General features: G+C 43.4%; 1 protein-coding gene across 3 annotated transcripts in view; it reads left to right on the forward strand.

Moving 5' to 3' along the window:
- The window catches only part of SLC38A12 (solute carrier family 38 member 12), a 148,678-nt gene that overhangs the window by 76,415 nt on the left and 60,109 nt on the right, over positions 1-12,154 (forward strand). The window lies entirely within an intron of this gene.

Here is a 12,154-nt window from a genome sequence, read left to right on the forward strand (position 1 = left end):
TAGTTAAACAAGATGTGGTTTAAAAGGAAATTACAGAAATTCATGAAGGATAAGGCTATCATTGTCTAGTAGACTTTACAACCAATTAAAAGTATTGAGAAAAAAATGATAACCTTAAGGGTGGGCTTGAATACCAACCCACAGTTCCCCACCCCATTGACTAGTAAAGATGGCTATATATTACCTCCAATATTGGAGGTGGTATGCTTCTGTATGCCTTTTGCTGGGGAACGCAAGTGGAAGTGTGGTATTGCTCTTATGTCTTGCTTGTAGACTTACCAGCACCATCTGGTTGGCCACCGTGTAAACAGAATGCTTGACTAGTTAGGCCTTTAGTCTGATCCAGCATAGTTCTTCTTATGTCTTTAGGTCTTTGCTGTATCATTGTCAGTTCTTCCTGTGATGTTACAATATTCATGTGACTAGACTGCTTGTATGAGCAGTTTTTTGTAGAAGTGAGATGATGGCTGATAGGCACGATTGCCAAGAACACAGGAATTACAGCATTGCTTATTTTGTACCTTCTTTGACAAAGGTGCAATTTTTGGTTTGTATGTCATGAAACTCTTAGCCATGCTTGTTATTGGAATCAGTTAAGAACATGGAGGGTTTTTTTTAACTTCATGTGTAAATAAAGAATTGCAGTTTAGGAAAATAAATACATTTTATTAAAAGGTATAATTAAATCCAAAGCATTTTCATTTTTATGTGTCTGTGTACCTTACATGGCAACAAGAGGGCCAGCGTGGTATAGTGGTTAGAGTGTTGGACTGGGACTCAGGAAATCCGGGTTCTGGTCCCCACATGGCCATGAAGCTCACTGGGTGACTTTGGGCCAGTCATTGAGTCTAAGCCTAATGTACCTTGCAGGGTTGTTGTGAGGATAAAATGGAGAGGAAGAGGACCATGTAAGCCACCTTGGGTTCCTTGCAAGAGGACAAAATGAGACGGGATATAAATGTAATAAATACTTTAAAAAATAATGCAGTTTTTCATTAATCGCATTAAGATCTTGGATACATTTTTTGAAGGGAACATACTTATAGGAGAAGGCTTTAATTGGGTATTGAGCCCAAGATTAAACAGAGCAACACAAGTAATATCCCACTCGCTTTTAGAAAATGGTTGACAGTATTTGGATATATTATTACTTTAACAACAGGGACTATGTTTACTCTTCTAGCATTCATAGGTCTCATTAATTTTTTTATAACACCATTTTTCTAAAAATTCTATCATAAAAACACAAATGGAGACAGTGTCTTATGCTGATCATGCAGCACTAACTGGGAATCTAAAGTATGATCGCCACCTGTTTGGCAGCTAAACAATCTTTTATTAGAATGAATTGATATTACTCAGGGTTTGAGAAAATTGCTTTTTTCATAACAATTTGACATCTGATGCGAATCATCATAAAAGACTTATACTTTGGCATATGTGTAGATAGCATAGGAGAGGCATATCAAGTCTTGTTCCACCAGAAGAAACTCATTTGGGGTTGTCTTATAGGGGTTTTAGATTTTCCAGATTAACCTAGGGATGTACGAAAGTCACTTACCTTTTTGCAGCTTGGCTTCGCGGTGGGGGGGAGGCGCTTTGCTTTCCCCCCCAAAGTTCAGGCGAAGGGGGGGAGGCTTCCCGCCTTGCCCGGCTGGAAGTCAGGCTGGGGGGGAGGCTTCCCGCCTCACCCGGCCAAAATTCAGGCCGGGGAGAACCGCCCCGTCTCCCCGGCCGCAAAACAAAAAGTAAAAAAAAAAAGACCCCATGATAGGCTACGTAACGATTTACGTAGCGTGTCACGACTAGATTTCCAAATTCAGACGTGATAGGCTACTCAAGTAGAAACTCGTCACGTAGCCTATCACAGGTGACTTTGGGGGGAAAAAAAAAACGCATATGCAAATGGCGGCGGCCCATGGGCGCCGCCATTTGCGTTCCTTATTTTGGCACGTCTAGTCTACGTAAAGATTTACATAGACTACGGCGAAAATAAGGGCAACGCAAATAGCCCTTATTTATGTAAAGATTTACGTAAAGATTTACGTAGACTAGACGTGCCAAAATAAGGAACGCAAATGGCGGCGCCCATGGGCCGCCGCCATTTGCGTACGTGCTTTTTTTTTTTTTCAAAGTCACCCGTGATAGGCTACGTGACGATTTACGTAGCCTATCATGGCTGTCTTTGGAAATCTAGCCATGATAGGCTACGTAAATCGTTATGTAGCCTATCACGGGTGTGTGTTGTTGTTTTTTTTACTTTAGTTTTTTTTTTTTGCAATGGCTGCGGCGGCAGCTGGTCGGGAAACCGGCCACCGCCCGCGACGAACCGCTGCTGAACCGCCGCCGGGAGGGACATTCGCCAAAGGTAAGTCCCGTCCCGGGGGGGGCGGAGAATTTCACCACCGATTTCGGGGGGCCGAATGCGTTGGCGCTCGGCCCCCCGAAGATTCGGGGAGAAATTCTCCGCCATCCCTAGTAACCGGTTCAGTATTTTGACCTGTCCCTCACCCAGGGGCAAGTTCTCCCAAATGCTCTCTCTTGAAGGGTCTTGTCTTGTCACTAGACCTCCCTCCTTCCTATATTCGGGGGTCAGCTGATAGCTCCAACCACAGCACATAGGTGTAGACCTTCCTATTGCCATCTCCTAACTCACAATTTTGTTCAAACATTTCGGCTTTTATCATCCCTACCCCAAACCACAATAATGGTTTTCAACTAACGATCCTCAGTTCTGTACAAACATCTGCATTAATTTTTTCAAGCCTTCCTATTCAAGGTTTATACCACGAGTTCTGCTTTTCTCAAGTGCCTTTCAGTAGAGCAAGATTCAAAACCAACAAGTAAGACAAGCACATGCCTTTGAGCAGTTCCTGTATTGCCATGTTTCCTAATTCATCTCTTCTGCACAAGGGAGCCTGCTAATGGCTATAAGCGTTTTGTCCCTCATTACAGCAGTCATGGGTAGAGGGGAGGTATAATGCTGGGGACTGGAGAGTCCAGGGAAGGGAAAGGGCAATAAGACCTGTCCGGTCTTCTGGATCTCTCCCCATTCAATGAGTTTTGGGTTGCCCTGTCAACTTGCCCTCTAGTCTTGTGGTGTTGCTGTTTGACACCAGGTTGATCCCTAATAAAACATATCCACAATTTTAGTGTGGATAAGGGGACTGATTGGGTACGTATTACAGAGACCTGGATGGATGGATTAGCTTGGAGAAGTTTCTTTCTCAGCTGGGTCCACCTAGGTACACTGTGCAGTACCAGCATAGGCTGGAGGGTTGAGGAGGGGGGATTGTTGTAATCTATAGTGATCCCCTCTCTCTTCAAGAGATGTGTTGCTGGTCTTGTGCTTTTTTACCTGGTGTTGGGGTTAAGAGACAGAATGGAGTTTCTGTTGGCGCACTGACCACCCTGTCTCCATGCCTGAGGTAGAAGAGCTCAAGCATGGTGTTGGAGTCTCCCAGGACAATTGTCCTAGGCATTTTAGCATTTATACCAGGGCTACATTGGCAAGGCTGTTCAAGCTGTCATGGGTACCATTACAAGCATGGGGCTGTCTCAATAAATTACATGCCCCACGCATCGTGCAGGACAAGTCACGATCAGACGACTTCCATTCCTCTCTACAAGGGTGGTGGACTCATTAAGTAGCCCCCACCCCCAGACTTATGGAATCCAATGGATTCCTGAATGCTCTACAAGTTAATGTATTTATTATCCAAATTTATATACTGCTTTCCACAGATTTATCAAAGCAGTGAACATACAATGTTATTACAATGTCAGTTTCTAGTTGACATGGCTGATGCCCCTGTTGAAGCCCTGGTATCACTGTGGAGCATTGAAATGGAATGACCTGTTGACATTATTGCTCCCAAGTGTCCTCTTCCATAACATAGAGCCCAATTAGCTCCATGGTTTACTTGAGAACTGAGGGCAATGAAACAGGCTGGGAAATTATTAGAACACAAATGGTGCAAGTCTCACAGTGAATATTACCAAACAAAAGTAAGAGCTTACAAACAGTCCTACTTTGTGGCAGTGATAGCAACAAAGAAAAAAAAATACTTTTCTGCCACCATTGCAGCCTCCATGCTCCTTGGTGGAAGTGCTAATCTCATTACGCAGTATTAAGAATGAAAAAGTAATCCCTTCTCAGCTCATTTGCCCAGTTCTGATAACCCAGGCTTCTCTGTGTGGGTACATCATGCAGACAAACTCTCTTTGACAATCTGTCTGGGCTGAAATTGTAAGATTATTAAATCTTAGTACACAAGCCCAGCGTTGCCTCTTTTTGCTTGGTGAAGAAGGTAAAGGGGAGAGCAGTTTGGGCATGATATAGAGGGGAACTTGTTCATTAGTTTGATTTCTGTTCAGGGTCACTGGAGGATAAGCTACCCCTAGGTAAAATGGAATCTTGGGCAATGCCTTGCTGACTATTCACTGCAAATCACTAAGGCCTGGTTCTCACATAATGACAACTCAGGATTGGGTTTGCGCAACATGCCAAGCAACGATAGCTTGCTTTCCAGAACAAACCATTGTTTAGTAGCGTGTCGTCTGAACCCAGACTGTTCTTATCACCGTGGGTTATCACCCTGATAACCCACAGTCTGCAGTAGGGATTGTTTTACCCACAATGGGTTGGCATGTTGTGCGAACCCAGACATGCCAACCCATTATGGGTAAAGGGCATCACTCAGTGAGCTGCTCGGCATGAGTGGCAGAAACCCCTGCTGCTCTTGCTGAGCAGGGCCGCGATTGCCATTTGTGAGTGTGGCCAAGCCACTGCCCATGCCCTTCCCTCCTTGCCAGTGACAGCCCCTCCAGTGGTGCCCAAACGGCACCTTGGAGGAGCTGTCACCCCCCTTTGCTCCTGCCAATCCCCCCTTCCTGGCTCTGATCATTATCTTGATTGCAGTCAAAGCCCTTTTCAAGAAATTTCTTGGCCCCATTTGTGTGCAAAACGGGACTGGGGTGGGGGAATCACACTTCCCTGTGCCCAGGGAATGTGTACAAATGGTTTATTGGTACACATTCCTCAGGCATGGGGAAGTGCAAACAATTTTTCCTGGTCCCATTTTTGTGCACAAATGGGCCCAGAAATTTTTTTTTAACGGGCTTCGACTGCAATCAAAATCGCAACTGGAGCCAGGAAGGGGACTTGGCAAAAGATAAGACGAACTTGCTGCCAGGTACCTGGACATGCTGGGTGGAGGACTGAGGGAGAGGGAGGGAGGACGAGGGGGCAAACAAGCCACATATTTTGGGTCGTTTGCCTGATCATCTGGCAGGTGCGCTAACCACACACTGTGGGTTGTTGGCAAAATAACCCACAGTACGTGGCTAGTCACCCATCATGGGCTAGCATGTCATGTGAATGTGCCTGGAGTATGGGTTGAATAGGGGTTATTGAATTGTGGGTTATCGTTACATTTGAACCCTGGACTATGGTTTAACTATGGGTTGTTAACTACAAATAACTCAAGAAGAGGTTGTTAGGTTGTGAATTCTAGGTTGTTTGTGGTAAACAACCCATAGTTAAACCATCGTGTATGGTTCGTGTGTAACGGCAAACTATGATTCAACAATAACCCAAGATTCAATGGCAACCCATACTCTGGGTTGTTGTTACGTGCAAACATGGTTTTATTAGAGAAGAAGGAAATGTTAAGTTAGTAATCTTATTGCTAAGTTGTGCCTCTGTTTTCACAGGAAGCAGTTATTCTGTGAGATTTTGAGTGCGTTTATATCCACGTGGATTCACTTTCTGGCTGGTACTTAATATCTCCCTTTTATTGTCTGAGCACATACAAGTGTTGTAAATTCCTTGCTCCCTGGTGGAAGTAGTGATTTTATTAAGTGGTATTAAGAGTGAAAAATGTAATCCCTTCTCAGCTTGGATACTAAGTTCTTTGCTGTTAACAGCCCTCTCAAATGTCCTTGAGGAGGGAGACAGAAGCAAATGAATTTGTCTTTCTTTTTTCCCTGTTTTGCAGACTCCGTGCACTTGGACTGTAGGTTTGTAGCAGGGAAAGCATTTCCTGGCTCATTACAAGACAGCAGTGCCAAAGGTGTTTCTGGAAGCCATCTTGAGCTTTCATGCCAAACCTTTTGGGTTAGGCAGGCTGATTCAAATTAGAGTTTATACTGTTAACAGGCTTGCATCTGTTGCTGCTTCTGAGGTGCCCAGAGTACTCGGCAACCTTCTTTACTTAGTGTGGTTAATTTTCTGTGAAGCCTAGTGAACCTGACAAACTGGAGGTCAGAATCTCTTTACAACAGAGCAAGAAATGTTGGGAAGCTGACCCATCTGAGTAAACTGTGCTTTAAAAAGCTGTCTGTCTGCCCACAGGAGTTACCTTGCACTCGCTGTTTCATTCAGGCTGGCTGACGTCAGTCTGCACCGCTTCAGGAGTATGTTAAATTAAAGTGGCTGTGGCTGCGTGGATGATTCTTGACAACAAATTAAGTGTGCTGTGTATGAAGAACATATCGGGGACCTATATTCTTCATCTGCAGTGAATACAGTCGCTTTGTTTTGAAGACAGCCACCTACTGAAACATCAGGCCGACAATATGGTGTAAGAAATCCTTGAAATCATCTAGGGCTTCAGAATACAAGATTGATCAAGTCAGTAGCTCTCGACAGCTGGGGTAGAATCTGTTACCTGGGCCTTTGGGGCATGATCTGGAAACAAAGGCTGGCATGGTGAAGCAAACTCCCTTTCATAACAAATAAGAGGAAGAAGGGCCCTGGGACACATCACCTCAAGTGGCGCAAACTCCAGATAAAAGCTCCTCTCCACTCAGGTGCCTGGCTCCATTTAGCTCCTCCAGGGATCCTTATTTGTGTGTGCATTAAAAAAGAACTCTTCTAAAAATTCCACTCTTGTTTTGCATTAAAACCTGTTGTGTCCTCAGTAATTCTGCTGTTCTGCTGCAAGTGCTCTGCTGCAATGATTGGAAACAAGCAAGCCTGGATACAGCAGCTCGTGCTCTTTCACAGGACTCTGGTGTAAACATGCTTCATCCAGCTTAAGAGGTGGATGGAGGAAAAGTAGCTTTAGTAATTGCCAGCCATGATGTTAGTTTATTTAAGCAGCTGTCCCTAACACAAGAAGCATAAATGGGTCACGGTATCCATGTCAAGTACATATTGTGGATAGACTCTCGAAGTTTCTGAAGTTAAGATAGATCAGATTTGTGTGTACTCTGTGATTCTGTGCCAGCTGAGGGAAATTGCAGAATGTAACATTAAGGGCAGGAGTTTCCTGAGGATCTTGACCTGATGATGATGGTGATAATAGTTTTTAAAGGTTGTTGCTCTTAAAAGCTAAAATTGCATATGTAAAAGCATGTCGACAATGCCTGATGAAATCTCAGAAGCCGGGCAGGGGTGGGAGGGGTTGAATAAGATTACTAATGGTCAGGTACAGTGTCACTGTCCAACATATTACTAGCAGAAACAGAACTGCATAATAAGCAAATGTGTCCATATGTATTCCATTTACGTAAAAGTCAATGGATTTTAAATCAGTTGCCTTTTCTTAGTGCAGAACTCTGGTGTCAAGATCTGAAAGAGGTTGAGGTAGTTAACTTTTGCTTGGAGATGAGGCCAGGACAGCAATAAACTGTTATTGGGCAAGTGTGAATGGAGGGCATGGTACTAAAATTGTATCTCTTCTAATAGAAATCCTAACTGGTAACACACATCAAATGACAGTTTGTACAAGATAGTACAAAATACTTAAGATGACCTGAAGAAGCAGATAATTGTATCAGTTAATAATCAAATAATCTAGCTGGAAAGGAAATTGACAAAGAAAATCGGTCATTATACACTTTCATTAGTAATCATAGGAAGTTAAAAGTACTTCTAGCACTGTTAGATTCTTCTGTGTTCTATTTCTACTCTTCATCTCTCAAATGCATCTCCGCATATCTACAGATTTACCCAACCTTGTCACGCAATACTGATAAGCATTGTCCAAAGTGATTTCTTTTTTCGTTCAGCCCCATAGTTGCTCCGAGCCTGCTGTCAGCTACTTTGTCCACACATGGCCATGGCTGAAATCCACAGATGCCTAGTCCATCCATTCTGGGTGTGCTTGGTATTGCACCAGGCCACATCTGATTCAAATAGGCCCTTTTTCCTTAGCTATACCCTTCTTCCCTGTTGCTACTCTTCTACTCCTTCAGGTCTATCTCCCTCTCCCATTTCCTTAATTGTCCTGAGAAGCTAAGTTAGATACCTCAACCTCTCTATTGGACCAACATTCTCACAGAACTAGGTCTTGGGTGTTGTTTGCTTATTTTGATTACAGAGTGCACACAGTCCTGACATGGGTGTATTTTTGGCTGGATTGCTGCATATGACCTAGGTTTGAATCCACCCCCAGAATGAACTTGACCACATGGCTGATCTAAACTAGGGCCGGTATTCTTCTGTGGGGGGTGTGTGTGTGTACATGGCAAACAAAGCAATGTGGGCTGCATGCAGCCTCAGTAAATAGCACTGGCTTGGTATCCCCTTCTGCTCCCAGGCATATCAGTGAATGGTCAGTATTGGATTTCACTTTTCATGCGCCATGTTGTCATCTACCAACCAGAGCTGGCTGCATTTGGAGATTGGTAGATGGGCATTTGAACAGATATAAATAAAGTAGTTCTTAAGACTGGAAGTCCATAGATGCTGTCATGATCCACCTTCAGTTCAATCACATGTTGACTTTATTGAGTATGGTCTTTTGTGCCTATCTATTATTCTGCTTCTTTTCTGAGCTGGAGGGGAACTAATTATTGCAGTGTGATCATATTTCTTTTTGTCAGACAACATCACAGGTTTGTTTGTTTTTAAATGAGGGTAGTATATTGTTCTCAGTTTGTTTTACCCAAAGTTAATAGTTAAAGAGCTGCTATAAAGAAGAGGAAAACTATCCCCGTTGTTGAAGAAAGAAGGTCAGGAAGCCATGTGTGTAGGTTGCAGTAGTGTAGACAGGTTCAATCCTAAGAAAACTGTTGCTTACAATAAGAACGTACCTTAGGTGGAAATGTTACTGAATTGCTCTCTGGGTAGGTTTTCCAGTGAGCAGTTAGATAACAGCCTTTCTGGTATGACTGGTGATTTAGTGATTCCTGCTTCAGTAGAGTTCAACTTAACAACTGCAAATTCCTTCCCACCATCTTATGTCTGGGACTGTGTTAATTTTACAGTGAGATGAGATGCTGAAAACTTTCTAGCAGGCAGTAACTTGGATTAGTTCTTTTACAGGTCAATATTACTCCTTCCTTTCAGAATCATGTTGAGATAGCAGAGCATGTCCACTTCTAAAGCGGATTCATTGTCCATCCTGTTTTGTGTAGATGACACTTGTCTCCTGGATCTACTTTAAGCTTTGTATAGCTGCCTTTAAATGGAGTTCTCTGAAGCACACTTTTCAGAATGCCATGGTGGCACTAACCTCTCTTCCTTGCTGCTCAAAGCAACTTCCAGCATACAGGATGATAGGATGTTATGGCATACATCTTTCCAATCTTTGCAGCAAATGAAATGGGGATGTCTTGTCTAGAGCGAGGCATGCAGTGCCACTATTTCTCCACCCAATACTGTGCAGAGCTTCAGTGGTTAATCATTCTTGTACACTGTAATAAAAACGGTGTCTAGAAGCATGCAGGACAGCTAGAGATCATGAGAAACACACACCGTGTTCAAGAATTCATCAAGCTATAGAGTGTTAGTGGCTAAAACATTCAACTGCAGTTTGTTACAGTTGGGACTCCTAGCAGAGACTAGTGCTGGCTGCAGAGACTGTGGCAGCATGATTATTGCTGTTCTTTATTGAGTCATTGCTGGCAAGCATTCCAGACAGCCCTCACTCAGGGGCAGTTTTTTCGCCATCTGCTTCAGGTGCTACATTTGTAACCATTCGATATTGTTCTATTTTAATAATGATGCCTTCTGCAAATTCTCCTGGCTTGGCACATAGCACACTTGCAGTTTCTCAATCCCACTTTCGCTTGATGCTACCTTTCAGAGTATTTTATTTATTTCAGGCAAACGAGTACATTAATTCTTGCTGCTTTATACCTTTAAGTGGGTCCAGCTGTAGTAGTTTGTTTACTTGCTTGCTTACTTGCGTTATGTGGCAGCTATATCAATACAAGTTCTCTAGGTAGCTCACAAAACAGATACAAATTGTGAAATAAGGTGGCTTATTTTGGACTTTGCACAGTCTTCATCTTATATTGTATTTCCAGTCTTCAGGGAAGAGTGCCAGTGTAGCCAAAATGGTACCATCCGTGCACATGAGGCGAGGTATCAGCAGACCCAGAGGAACCTCAAGGTTTGCAGAAGTAGAACAAATCTATAGGGGGAAAAAAACTCTAAGAGGGTGGGACCCCATGAAATATCTCAATGAGAACTGAGCATGCACACTGGGCATGAATGCCAACTGTTGTGAGGGATGGAATGGGACAGAAAGCCAGATGGGAGGGGAAATGGAACTGAGTGGCTGGAAAAGGAGGAGGAGACACATAGGTGTAAAAAGGTTAGAGAGAAATGTCACTGTCTGGATTGGGCATTTCCTGGTTTTCATGGAGAAGTTATTTTCAAACCATCCACAGGGACAGAAGTAAACACTGAACATAGAAATCAGTGGAGAGATCCAAGATTTTAATGTAGCTGGGGTTGAGCACCAGTGCCTCCTCAGACCTCCTCCCAGGCCAAATCAAGCACTCAGTTGCATGTAAAAGCCGTAAGCTCTATTGTCTTGCATGCAGACTAGTTGTACCATTAAATGCTCAGAAGCTTTTAAAAAAAATTGCACAGGAAGTAAAAGCCAACTTAGAGCAGGGACTCCTGACCTTGATGCTAACTTTTGTTTTCATCTCTTAGCCACAGGCTTAGGCAACATACGTACACTAGGGATACACTGTGACATTTTGGTTGCTTCTGCTTTTTCCCTCTATTTCTGATGTTGAAGCTGTGAGTGCCATTTCTTAAGTGGCTAAAATCCACGCATAAGAGGAGAGGTATCTCAGGCTTGGGGGGAGCCCTAAGTTTGCAGAGGTACAAACATATTTAGGGGGGAAAGCCCTAAAGATGGGGGGGAACCCTAAAGCAGCCCAGTAAGGACTGAGCATGCTTAATGGCCATGGATTGCTGACTGACTCTTGGGGCTGGGGGCACATAAAAGCAGGTGGGTGGGGATGGGATGGAGCGGCTGGAATCCTGACCAGCAGCACTCAGCACTGGTACATTTAGTTGGAGGTCCCACTTTTATACATTGGTTGGGAAGTCACTTCAAATTATGTTCTCATTTCCCCCTATCTTAAAAGGTTCAGTGGCCACTTTTTTGTTTGTTTTGAGGCACATGGTGTACTAATTTGCTACACAAGTGAAAGAAACTAGTTTTGCATTTCCAGAGACCCTCCCAGCTGTTCCTCAGTCCTGATCAAGAGCAAAAGTCTGAAAAGCAATGTGATTTCTCTACCATGGTAGCTCATCTCTTGTCGCTTGCCTTCTCTAATTGAAGAACAATTGGCAGAAAACAATCAACTCCTCCTCCCCTGACCCTCTGTATAGACTTAGACTTCCAGCCCTTAGTTATGGCAATCCTGCAGCTGTTTTGAAATGAAAATGTAAATGTATCCAGGGATTCTATCTCAGAACCAGATTTGCTATGTCTCTTAAAATTAGATATTGCAAATTTAATCATTCCCCTTCCTCATTCCCTTCTTTAGTCATGACTAGGTGCAAAGTCATAAAATCTGATGCTATTTTCCAACCTCCTGCAGTGATATTAGTCTGCCAGTATCCTTACCTTCTGGACGGGCATTCTTCCTGTGATAAAAAGCTGAGTTTACTGTGAGGGTTTATAAAAGGACCAGTTAGACTTCTTGCTCTTCAGGCTCTGTATTACATGCACTAGTGGTGGGATGGGAAGGAGTCTGAGCCAGAAACCATCTTGTGTTTGCTTTAAGGGTGTTTGACCGATGTTGTCCTCTCACAAAGTTTGTATATGTGCATGTGTGTGCATTTTCCTTGGTCCCTTCTGGAGAGAACACGAACAGCTATCATAGTCCTTGTAGATAAATAATTCATTAAGAGGGGAGAAGAAAATGTATTCATGAAGACAATGTTGAAAGTCTC

Source organism: Heloderma suspectum, chromosome 2 (genome assembly GCF_057233095.1).
Source record: "Heloderma suspectum isolate Gila_16-S chromosome 2, 16-S_ref, whole genome shotgun sequence".
NCBI lineage: Eukaryota > Metazoa > Chordata > Lepidosauria > Squamata > Helodermatidae > Heloderma > Heloderma suspectum.